The sequence below is a fragment of the Rhodnius prolixus genome, unplaced genomic scaffold (genome assembly GCF_049639745.1).
Source record: "Rhodnius prolixus isolate KJV_2025 unplaced genomic scaffold, Rpr scaffold_9, whole genome shotgun sequence".
In the NCBI taxonomy this organism is placed as follows: domain Eukaryota; kingdom Metazoa; phylum Arthropoda; class Insecta; order Hemiptera; family Reduviidae; genus Rhodnius; species Rhodnius prolixus.
The window spans coordinates 27,908,167-27,921,650 of record NW_027411604.1 but is presented as its reverse complement, the minus strand read 5'-3'; positions in this window follow the sequence as shown (position 1 = coordinate 27,921,650).

Genomic DNA, 13,484 nt, shown 5'->3' with positions numbered 1-13,484 from the left:
TACATTTATAGATCTGTGCACAAAATAACTATAGTTTATAATTGAGAAAAACAAAGTGTATAAGAGAACAAAATTCCATTCTAATACGTGGTTCACAGTGGGAGTTATAGAACGGCCATAATTTTTACAGAATTTCATGACCCAAAAAATTTTCAACCCTTTATATCTTCTACGTTTTTAGATCTGTGCACAAAATAAATATAGTTCATAATTGAGAAAAACAAAGTGTATAAGAGAACAAAATTCCATACTAATACGTGGTTCACAGTGGGAGTTATAGATCGGCCATAATTTTTCAGAATTTCATGACCCAAAAAATTTTTAACCCTTTATATCTTTTACATTTATAGATCTGTGCACAAAATAACTATAGTTTATAATTGAATAAAACAAAGTGTATAAGAGAACAAAATTCCATACTAATACGTGGTTCACAGTTGGAGTTATAGAACGGCCATAATTTTTCAGAATTTCATGACCCAAAAAATTTTCAACCCTTTATATCTTCTACGTTTTTAGATCTGTGCACAAAATAACTATAGTTTATAATTGAAAAAAACAAAGTGTATAAGAGAACAAAATTCCATACTAATACGTGGTTCACCGTGGGAGATATAGAACGGCCATAATTTTTCAGAATTTCATGACCCAAAAAATTTTTAACCCTTTATATCTTTTACATTTATAGATCTGTGCACAAAATAACTATAGTTTATAATTGGAAAAAACAAAGTGTATAAGAGAACAAAATTCCATACTAATACGTGGTTCACAGTGGGAGATATAGAACGGCCATTATTTTACAGAATTTCATGACCCAAAAAATTTTCAACCCTTTATATCTTCTACATTTATAGATCTGTGCACAAAATAACTATAATTTTTAATTGAGAAAAACAAAGTGTATAAGAGAACAAAATTCCATACTAATACGTGGTTCACCGTGGGAGTTATAGAACGGCCATAATTTTACAGAATTTCATGACCCAAAAAATATTCAACCCTTTATATCTTCTACATTTATAGATCTGTGCACAAAATAACTATAGTTTATCATGGAGAAAAACAAAGTGTATAAGAAAACAAAATTCCATACTAATACGTGGTTCACAGTGGGAGTTATAGAACGGCCATAATTTTACAGAATTTCATGACCCAAAAAATTTTCAACCCTTTATATCTTCTACATTTATAGATCTGTGCACAAAATAACTATAGTTTATAATTGAGAAAAACAAAGTGTATAAGAGAACAAAATTCCATTCTAATACGTGGTTCACAGTGGGAGTTATAGAACGGCCATAATTTTTACAGAATTTCATGACCCAAAAAATTTTCAACCCTTTATATCTTCTACGTTTTTAGATCTGTGCACAAAATAAATATAGTTCATAATTGAGAAAAACAAAGTGTATAAGAGAACAAAATTCCATACTAATACGTTGTTCACAGTGGGAGTTATAGATCGGCCATAATTTTTCAGAATTTCATGACCCAAAAAATTTTTAACCCTTTATATCTTTTACATTTATAGATCTGTGCACAAAATAACTATAGTTTATAATTGAAAAAAACAAAGTGTATAAGAGAACAAAATTTCATACTAATACGTGGTTCACAGTGGGAGATATAGGACGGCCATAATTTTACAGAATTTCATGACCCAAAAAATTTTCAACCCTTTATAGCTTCTACATTTATAGATCTGTGCACGAAATAACTATAGTTTATAATTGAGAAAAACAAAGTGTATAAGAGATCAAAATTCCATACTAATACGTGGTTCACAGTGGGAGATATAGAACGGCCATAATTTTACAGAATTTCATGACCCAAAAAATTTTCAACCCTTTATATCTTCTACCTTTTTAGATCTGTGCACAAAATAACTATAGTTTATAATTGAGAAAAACAAAGTGTATAAGAGAACAAAATTCCATACTAATACGTGGTTCACAGTGGGAGATATAGAACGGCCATAATTTTACAGAATTTCATGACCCAAAAAATTTTCAACCCTTTATATCTTCTACATTTATAGATCTGTGCACAAAATAACTATAGTTTATAATTGAGAAAAACAAAGTGTATAAGAGAACAAAATTCCATTCTAATACGTGGTTCACAGTGGGAGTTATAGAACGGCCATAATTTTTACAGAATTTCATGACCCAAAAAATTTTCAACCCTTTATATCTTCTACGTTTTTAGATCTGTGCACAAAATAAATATAGTTCATAATTGAGAAAAACAAAGTGTATAAGAGAACAAAATTCCATACTAATACGTGGTTCACAGTGGGAGTTATAGATCGGCCATAATTTTTCAGAATTTCATGACCCAAAAAATTTTTAACCCTTTATATCTTTTACATTTATAGATCTGTGCACAAAATAACTATAGTTTATAATTGAATAAAACAAAGTGTATAAGAGAACAAAATTCCATACTAATACGTGGTTCACAGTTGGAGTTATAGAACGGCCATAATTTTTCAGAATTTCATGACCCAAAAAATTTTCAACCCTTTATATCTTCTACGTTTTTAGATCTGTGCACAAAATAACTATAGTTTATAATTGAAAAAAACAAAGTGTATAAGAGAACAAAATTCCATACTAATACGTGGTTCACCGTGGGAGATATAGAACGGCCATTATTTGGTTTTCGTATCTTTCCTAAGTTTCTAAATTTCAATACATTTAAAATTGAAATTTCGCGGAACACTTGGACCATATTCGCGGAACACCGGTTAAGAACCACTGACATAGATTCTAACTTAATCCAATGGCAATCTACTTGGAATCTTCTATTTCGACAACTAGCTGCCAGATAATCCTAGTGATCCTGTTACAAAATTTGTTGCTATATTTTGTTTTTATAGTCTTAGAGAACTTATAGCAATGCACTTCTTCACTCTGTAACCACTGAAAAGCAGACGGTTTAAACAGTAAAATCAAATTTTCGAGTTTTACCAAAAACTTCAGCATTCCCAGAATAGTCTACTTTAGTTGAAAACAGAACTTATGACTAATATAAATTTGTGCCGTAAGTTATCCGGTGTATGTACCAACTGACCTTTTCTCTTAACTACTAACCGGAAACAAGGCGTTGGCACTTCAGATTCTTATAAACTCCAAAGAGGTAACAAAAATATAACTAATTCCATAGCACTTTCCTTGTTTTCAGAATCTAACTATTGATTGACATGTATTAAAGTGATTGGCCACATGAATTCTTGGCAATATCTCTGATTATTATTGAAATAAAGGTTTCAGCTACTTTCTGTAATTAAAAATACCAATCATTGTCTTCGGTATTCTTTCTTAGTCAAGTCAAATTAGGTAAAAAAAGGGGGCAAATCTCGGAATGGAAGATAAATAGCTATGTATAAACTTGTCTAAAACTTTGTTTTGGCATTTTATAAGTTGGCTAAAATCCCATAGAATCTAGTACCGTCTCCAGAAAGCAGTGGTCAAAGGTCACAAAAATCGTTTCTTTGTAAATATCTTGTTTCCTTTGCTTTAAATGACATTTAAAATTATTACAAAAATTGTAGAGCATAAGATTCTCTACAAATTTGCAAGTTTTCATACAATCAACCGTACTTGAGATAGAGCGCGAAGAGAAGGAAACGCTTTGCTGAATGTACGAATATAGTACATAAATCGCTACAACCAAAACTAACCGACCTAATGTGTATAATATACGCTTGGCATTGAAGTACAATGTTAGAAACAGAAATTGTGGAAATTCCGGCAAAACTAATGAAGATTTTGTATATTTACATATTTTCTGAACTATTGGATTCTAAACTAGACTGTGTATACATTGTTTATTGACGTAGTAGTTCCTGTTTCTAACATTGTTATTTCAAATTCAATTCAATTCATTATAGATTAAATTCTAATTTGACTGGAGCATCTTGAGTCTGCAAGAAATTTTAATTTGATGAAGCCCCATAGATATCGCTCCTCGGATTTTCTTTTCTACTTCTGGTTGTTGAACTTCTTTTTTTTTACCATTAATAAATAAAGCTGACCGCTAATAACATCAAATTATTTACAAAGAAAAGGTGTGGCTAATTAGTTTTCAATTTCTGACCTTCAAAAACAATATGGCAGGTAAATAATAGAATTTAAATATTCTAAGAAATTGTTTATGATGTTGTACAATAAAAAAGGAACTGCTAATTTCAGTATTGTAAACTAATTAAAGATTCTGGGTTTATATTAGGAAGTTATTTTTAATAACAAGGCTATTTCTTTGCATAAGTTAGTTTAGTTTAAGATTTGCAGTCAATCAGTAGTTCTTTGAATTAAATGATCAGGACTGCAAGGTTTCCTGATGAAAGAATTGCTCCTCTAAGTTGTTTAATTGATGGTACAACGTCTTAAGTGGCATCCATTTTATATTCCAAACGTACTAAAGGATAAAAGGGAAAAATTTGCCTACAATTCATCTTCCCCAATGATTTCTGATTCAACAGTAGAGGACATAGGGATTTATTTGTACACATATCATGATTTTGGTTACAGTTATTGAACAAACCTGAATGCATACTCAACAAATTAACACCTCTTTACATTGTTTCATCTCACTTCAGTACCACTATAGAAGGTACATTTTCGTGCCGTAATATTTTGCAATTATATAAAGTCAGCAACAAGTGGAAAGCCATACTCTTAATTGATCTAAAGCAAAACTTTTCCTTTTTGTTTCGGACGCCTTCAGTTGCTTATTTTTGACCTGTTCGGCGATTGTAATGTATGTGGCGCGATAGATCAAATTTATTGGAAGTGGTAAATCTTGCTGAATGGTGAGTGTAGCCAACATATCTGAACCGAGTCAAGTTGCAGAGACTATGAACTCTCCATAGTTGTTCTATGATACTTCCAGTTTTTCAAGCTGATGTTGGCCTATAGATACCAAGCGACCATCTTACATTATCCTACAGAATAGTACTTCCTTTATGCACGGACCACAGAAGCCTCTGCGCAGCAAGACTGACATTGACTTTGAAGAGTCACATTATGGGAAAAAATAATTACGAAAATTACAGTTAAAGAATAATAAAGATAGAAGAGTAAAATCGTTGGTTCGCTAAGTAGTTTAGGCCAGTGTTAACTTCTTAAAGATGCGGCCTCTAACTCTTCTTAAGACATTATTCTGGACTGGAGCAAGTCTACTCTTAATTTGCAGGTGTTGAATAATATATCAAATGCGTCTGCGAACTAGATATTTGCAGTTGGAATATTTAGTTTTATTCATATCCAGGAGAAACCTTAAAACGGATATATGGTTTGTATAAATTATCAAGAGTAAAATAGAAAAGAAAATAATTTATAATCCACTACCTCATTGACCAATCATGAAATTTTAAAGCTAATTTAAACTCATGAAAATTAATATAATAATAAATGAAAAAAATCTTTTCTTTCAAATTCAAGTTTAGAAACTTCTTTTATAACGCCAATATTTCTTAGTAGCTATAAAATATTAGTTCTTACAAAGTGGCCGAACTATTCCATTACAATGATCTACTGGGGAAATAAAGTGAGTCATTAACTCAACTTCCTAAGGTCACATTCTTAGTTACGTCACTAGAAACTTAGTCACAAGAACATTATGTTGCGGTTTTCTACAATACACCATAAATGGCTTCCAAATGATTTTATGAGTTATTTTATTTTGGTAGGTTTGTTTAAAAAGTTTATTATCTCTTATGGGTTTAGAAGAAATAGCGCTAAACTGATGAATGTAGTGGAAGGTAGGTTAATTGTCTTCAACTAAAAGACATTATGGCTCGATTATCTATTTTTACCTTTTAAATTTTACCAATAACTAATTTTTTCTTTTATAGTTTCATAAATGTTCCTCCTTGCACTTATCTTGTAGCTTCATAAAGGGTTAACTAGACAACAAGCTCTCCTCGAAAAAATATAAAAGAATAAATGTTTTCTTAATAATATGCTGTAAAAAATAAAAATGTAACAACACAGACTATGTACGTTACCCAGAAAATTCCAGCTCTAATAAGAATTAAGACAAGATTAAATGGCTCATTTGTGTATAAATATGAATATTACCTGTTGTCTGTTAAAACATTATTGGTTATTTTATTATTATTTATGATTATTTTAAACATAATACTTTTATCCAAAAATTGGACGTAAGTTTAGATTAGATTTCATGGAAGTTGACTAGCTAGCTATTCACCGTGATACCATAATTTATAGTTGCGTCCTGAAGATAGAGAATCTCTCCAGGTCCTGTCTGTTTGATTAGAAGTTACAGTTTAGAGAGGGACTCCAGAGTATAACTTGAAGGAATGAATGTTTATTACTTACTTGGGCCTTCACATTATGAGAAAATACTCAATACGTATAGGGCCATTTCTTCTTCTTTCTACAAAACCTTTTTGGTGAGAGGTCCATGCGATGCGTTAATTTTTCTCAATCTGTTGGAGGCTTCCCCTTCATGAGGTTCAACAATCGCTCCTGGCATTAATAATTTCGCGAGTGTCTAACAATGAATTTTTCGCCTTTAGCCTGAATTTTTTATTTGCCAATTTTTCATTTTGAACTTTCTTATTTTTTCATTTTAATCTAAAGAGGGAATTAATTTCTTTCATTTCGCCTTTACTTCTAGAATTGTTTTTAGCCTTTACTAACTTCAGTCAAACCTTACTAATTCAACAGCAACGATAAGTCTTTGTTAAGTAAAATTTGATTTAATAATATTAAAAACATACTTTTTTTTGGTAGAACGCATTTTTGATATCAGAGAAAAAGACGGTAAAAAGTAAACTTCTTTTAGATAGAAATTAATGAAAACAATAAGAATGACTCTATTTAATTGAGTGATTTGATCTAATTGTGACGCAATCTATTAAATACGATTATCTTCAATGGAGCAACTGTCTTTTTACCATTGTAAATGGCCACTGTTTGCAAATTTGTTTAATGTTCAAACTGGTCACAAATGTTTTTAACTATTAATTCATTTTCCTTATTCAATATGACAGTCCATGAGAATTAATTGAAGAAATCAACACAGTTTTAAGTTTACATATCAATTTAAAATTTCGTCGATGGTGAGTGTCGGTCAAAATTCACCAACCGAAACTACAAAATTATTGAATTGTTTTCACTGTTCGTTTTTTTGTTTTCATAAAAAAAAAAAGTAGTTTAACTGCATTACTTCCTTTGAAATAGTAAAGAAAGTGAATAACATACGCAGAAAGGAATTACAACCTCATACTCGAAGATACCTGGAGAGTGCTGCTGTTGGAAGTACAAATTACATTTAGTTTTTTTCATTCTTTCACCCCACCAACAATCATTGGACTCAACAATCTCTCAGACTATCTTTGTCTGATGGTCTAGTATGTAATTTGAAAGAAATGAGATGCGGTAGAGAAACATTATTAAAGTCTCTACATCAGAAGATTCCCAGTTGGATTGTTGTCTTGATGCCGCAGTACTAAGAAACAAAACAAAAAAAAAATGATACAAAATGACTGTTGGGTTTTTTAAACTACAATTTATGTGCTTTCCGGCATTACTTCATTTATAAGTGATATCACTTGATGAATGTTTCAAAATTTACAAACTTTGAATTGAAAAAAACTAATTTCTCTTTACAAAAATTTAGTGCTTTACCTAAAAGCTGAAAATTTTAAATATAATTTAAATTAAGCAAACAAACTGCTAACTTACTCAAGTATTTCTATATTTTAATACCATTGTGTTATAAGGGTTTTCAATTTTCTCTTGTTACTGATGCAATATTTTGAATCCGAACTAATTTAGCATATTTTAATAAAATTTCAACAAAAAGTAAAGTAAACTTCTCAACCGCACTTCTCAAATACTCTTCAAACTGGCAATTGATTGTACTTACCTTTAATATTTTATAGATTCGCTAAATAAAATTGTTCTTATAGAAGATACATTAATTAACTCCCACAGAACACCTACAAAATGATTTTACAAGAAACTTTTATGATGAAAACAGTACATGAATAAAATTTAGACTTTTTTTAGGATGTTTATAATGACGTTAGTAACTAAAATAGAAGTTGTATTATCTGTATTTTTGCAACTAAAAAGTTGATAAATAACAGTGAAACTTCTTCTAAAGAAACTGAACAGTATTTCTGGACTAATTATCCCAATATTTACCAAAATAGAAAGATTACCATGAAATATTCTTCAATAATTTGTTGTTTTTTTTTCTGTAAACAAGTTCAATTAACAATAATATTTTTAAACGTGTCTTATAATTTTTAAGGGGAGTGTGTAAATAATTTTTAAACATTCTGATTATTTTTGCAGTCTAAGATACAGAAGGAGTCAACCAACTCTGAAGCAGGTAGAAATTATTTAGGATGGGAAGGGCAGTAAATTCTAGCCCTCCTTTCAGACGACTGTTTGGTTTTACTACCTGGAACCTTCTCTACACAATGCTACAATTCAGGACAGCTTTTTCTTTTCTTTTTTTTCTACACATTAACGTTCCAGATTTTTAGATTCACAATAGCAACCACCCCTAATTTTGGAAAGTTCCTAGATCAATAACGGTTCCAGTACAAAAGATTTATTAAAAGCATTAACACTCTTAAACTTGTTCGCTGAAACATAAAAATTTTGTGCACCCTCTTCTTATAGTTTACTGTAAAATGTTAAATTAACACCAGATATAATTAGATTAACCTTGCACCAGAGGAATTTTGCCAGTTCAATTATTTTTATTTTAGCTACCAAAGTATTCGCGATGATTTCTATGATTGCTTACTAACCTTAAGGAAAAATTAAAAGATCTTTTCATTATATAATATGAGGCAATATTAACATTAAAACAATTTGAATAGAAGAATGTCTTGGTTCACAGCAAACTTTTTTTGATGGTATACTTTTCTCTGAACAGTGTGACAGGAAAGTTTCAAGATCAAGGGATTTAAGAACATTATCTACGGCTGTAAATATACATAATAATAATATAATTTATTTAATTAGATACTCTTTAACCGTCTTCTTAGTTTCATACAAATAGTTTAGACACAATGCCCTTTGACTTCCAGCTACGTCACAGCTTATCAATTAATTTTAATCGTCTATGAAATTATTATTTCTTAGTTTTATTTATTTATTTTTTCACGACTATTTGTTCCTTTTGCATTAGTAATTGTGCTGCATATGCTAGGTGTACTTAATTAATGCTACAATCAGCACTTTTCCAATTAAGTGCAAATAGTCTGTCAAACAAAAAGTTACCCATTTTTTTTTTAAATCATTTATTGCTTTTTCAATAAAAATAATGATGACAACTTTTACCAAACAATAGCACTGTTAATTAATTAATTTAGCTTTACTTTCTTTGACTAAAAAAAACAGCAAGCAGTGTGAATTAATCAAATATTTCTTTTGTCAGTTTAAAGATTGGGCTAATTATGCTACCAAAAACACTTTTTATATCATTTTCGGCCACGCCAGTCAAGTAAACTTTAATTGTTGTGATAAATAGTGTAAGAAGTGTTATCAAAAACAAATTGCAATGCAACAGAAATGCTTTCTGAAAAGTATATTACAAAATTCTTTATTTTAAGTTTGGAAGCAGATTTGGTAATAAGAAATGCATATTATTGAAGGAAGACGGTTTCGCAAAGGTATTTTTCCAATTCATCATAGAAAAATAATAATAATAAAAGAAAAGCTCACTGTCATACTTAAATTTGATTTATTCTGTAATCCTTTTTTACAAAACAAGATGAAGATCTAAGTACTAAGACAATTTTTAAATGTGATAGTCAAACGTTATGATTTAAATTCTCAACGTACATCTTTTTTTTTAAATTTATTTTTGAATTATTCATATGTACTATTAAGAGGAAAGCTGGTTTTGTCGATAGAATAAATAATGTAAATATACATTACTCTGGAACAAAACAACGGTTTTTCTGGCTTTATTATTCTTTGACAGAATTCCGAACTTCTAAAAGATTTGTTACCAATTAAAACTTGCAAGCTATTAAACGAGTGTCAATGGTGTAATTTACACTTACGCCATTATTAAAATATTAAATGATCTTTTTTTTAATGATGTGTATCACTTAATTACTCTAAATAAACTCTATAAATAAAAATCTCCCTTACAAGTTTCCTTGCGTAAATTATGTTCGATGTAGAATTTTCTTTGTTGTTCAGAGTCTGATTCAGTATCTAAATCTTTGCGAATCCGAAAATAATTAGTATTTCATAAACAAATGTACAGATTTTTCCCTAATAGTGAAAACTTTTAAATTTTAAGTAATCGCTATTTTAAATGAAAAGTTCGATTATTTTGTAAATGCTATGAGTTCTATGCAGCATACTAATTTAATTACATTAAACAAGTTATAAAAATGTATTAAGTTACTTCTAAGCTTAGTCAGTTATTTGTTGCAGCTGATAAGACGTGCACCCATAAATTGTGACTCACTAAAAGAATCAACACTTGTTTAAGTGTCCGTATTGTTAATTATTTAAGTGAAATAGTAATTCAAATCGTAATTACATTATTTATTTTTTTGTTTGTCTGCGCTGAAATTACGCCTAAATTATCAATTATAAAAAACCATTATATCACATTGATGTCAGGCTAGATATTTAAATAACATATTCAAATGACTCCCATAACTGTAAAGTATAAAAATAATCTTTTTTTGTGACAAATAGATTCATTCGAGAGAGAAAAGAAATTATTGCCGATTTCAGTCTCCTGAATTTGCCAAACTTTCGGTCTAGGAACATAATTCTTACAGAAAGTTAGCTTTTGTTGTGAATTCAGAGAAGCGGGTTGCCCTTTCCTTCGGATTGCTCCCAAGTCAATGATCCTGAGAATAAGTTATTGATACCTTTCTAAGCATCCATAAAATATGAAATGTAAAAGGAAATCGTTAGGAGTTATTTATTTTTTTAAAAAAATCGCATCAGAACGTAGTCCTTTTGATTGAATGCATTCTGCTGTAATCCATGATTTCAAATTATAAACTTTTTTGACTCTTTCTTCCTCAGAATGAACTAAAATTAGTTTTCCTTGAAAAATTTATTTAAAGACAAGTTGCAGTTCTATGACGATTTTTCGTTTCTCCTATTTTTCAGAAAATATAAAAAAGAGTGGAAAATCCACTCAGTAAATTAGGGCTTCCAGTTGAAGAATTTTGACTGCCACGTTTCTGATGGCTCGCTTGGTGAAATCAAAATTTAACGTTTCAGTTTCCTGCAGTATTTCGTTTTTGTATCACAAGCACACACCGTCAGCTCGATTCAATCTTAACCAAACGTTTTCACACACTAGGAACCTTTAAAAGGAAATATTTCAAGGCCAAATTCGAAATCAAAATAATTTTCTTACCTAATAAGAAAAAGTACCTAATAAACTATGAAGATAAATTTATAGAAATACTAGCTATAATTTAAAATACTGTCCTGGTCTCATTTTTTGCTGAGTTCAGCACGGGTAAACAAAGTAATAACAATAATTAGGTTCCTTTTATATAAAACACATTTTATAAAAGAAAGATTTTCAATTCTCTACCAATGAGTAACAGTTGTACATAAAGAATGACATAATCAATTTATTAAAAAAAAAAAACTTTCCTAGAAAGGCCATTGTTTTCGCTTATTGCCTTTCGACTATGGAAACAGTGGCAAGACCAGTTCTAAGAAGTTGGCCGGCCATTCAATGTGAGATCATTCTTTAATAAAACGAATTATCAGGGTTTATATGTTGAATATAAAAAGAATTCTAAACAAAAAAAACTATTATTTTAAAGTGAATTTAATTATTTTGTATAAACATCAGTGTTTGGACGGAAGCTCAAATAGCATATTCTCTTGGTACACCTTTATGCGCATTAAACTGAAGCAACTAAAGGTCAGCAACTGCTTTAGTCAGCAAACTAACGGTACAAAGTATGTTAGTTTCTTAATGTTAGTACTTTATTTACATATTATTACCATTGAAAATAGTTTTTCTTATGTTTAGTTGCAAATTTAAAAAGAAAACAGTGGATTTTAGTTGCTATTCGTTATATTCTCTTTTTCGAATGGGGGACAAATTTTTGATAAAGATTTTCCATCGAAAGGACAGTTTTTTTGTTTCTTGAAATACCAAAAAGTGTTTTTTATATGTTAGAAAATGTTTAGAAGTATGTGAACACTAGCACGACAACGAAAAATCGCTTAAACCTGAATACATTTCGGTTGCTTAGCCACTTCGGGGCCTGATAGTAACTTAGCGATTAAAACCGTTTAAACGAAAGTTTTACTACACCAATTTTTATTTTATTTATTTATTTATAGAGATTCTCTGGGAATCTGTTCCTCCGCCTTTTATGCTATGTAGAGATTTCATATTGATAGATTTATAATTTCTGTTTTCTAAATTCATTTCCTCTAATGAGGATAGCTGTCTAAATATTTTACTTAAATTTCTATTACTTCATTTTATATTTTCCTAATATATATTTCTTCATTTTCACAAGCGATCAAGTATTCTTTGTAAATATGTAGATATATAACGTCCCAAATCAAATTTGAAAAATTATATACAAGTTGCAAGGTAAAAGCATTGCTGAAGTCAATAGAATAATGATTCAGCTAATTTTGAATACTTTTATTTATACCTTGTATTAGTAAATTCATTGAATCACGGCTAATTTTATAATGAAAATATAGTCAATAATTTTTTAAATTATTTTTGCTGACGTACATAAATGTTGTTCTTTTATTATTTAATTTTACTTTCATATTCATAAAAAGTTCTTTTTATAATCAGGCATAGAAATCTAAATATCAAAACAGATTAATAATAATAAAAAAATAGTGTATGAGTTGATAAATTTCATCACAATATTCTTTAAGTAACTGCCTTTTCATTAATCAAAATCCGTTTTCGGACATTTCTCAATCTATACAATGATTTAAACAGAATCCAAGCACACTTACTTAAGCACTTGAGAAGCTGGGTTTTTAGATTTTCTTCAACCAATAGCATCTTAAGCTCATTGTTCAGAATCCTAGAATGGACAATGTTATCTGTAAAGAGAGAACACTGCTCGGACACCAGCAGTGCTCTGAGAAAGGTTCTGAGCGCCAGTGACCTCAAATGTTTACATGTCTTAAATTAAAAATGAAATATATTCAGAAAGATAGAAAATTTAATTTTTTTTTTGTTAAGATTACATCTGGTAGCAGAACATTTAACCACGGTCATATACATTCCTACAAATTAAGGAGAAAAATCTTAAAAATACATAATGTTTGCTCTAAAAAAAACAGTTAAAACAACTAAATCTCATGAAAAACTATAAGAAAAATATAAAAAGTTTAAAATTAAATAAAAATAACATTAATACAAATACTTCAGTACTTAAATACAATTAATAACCACGATAGTTATACTTAGAAATTATTTAATATTAGATGAGGACATTATTG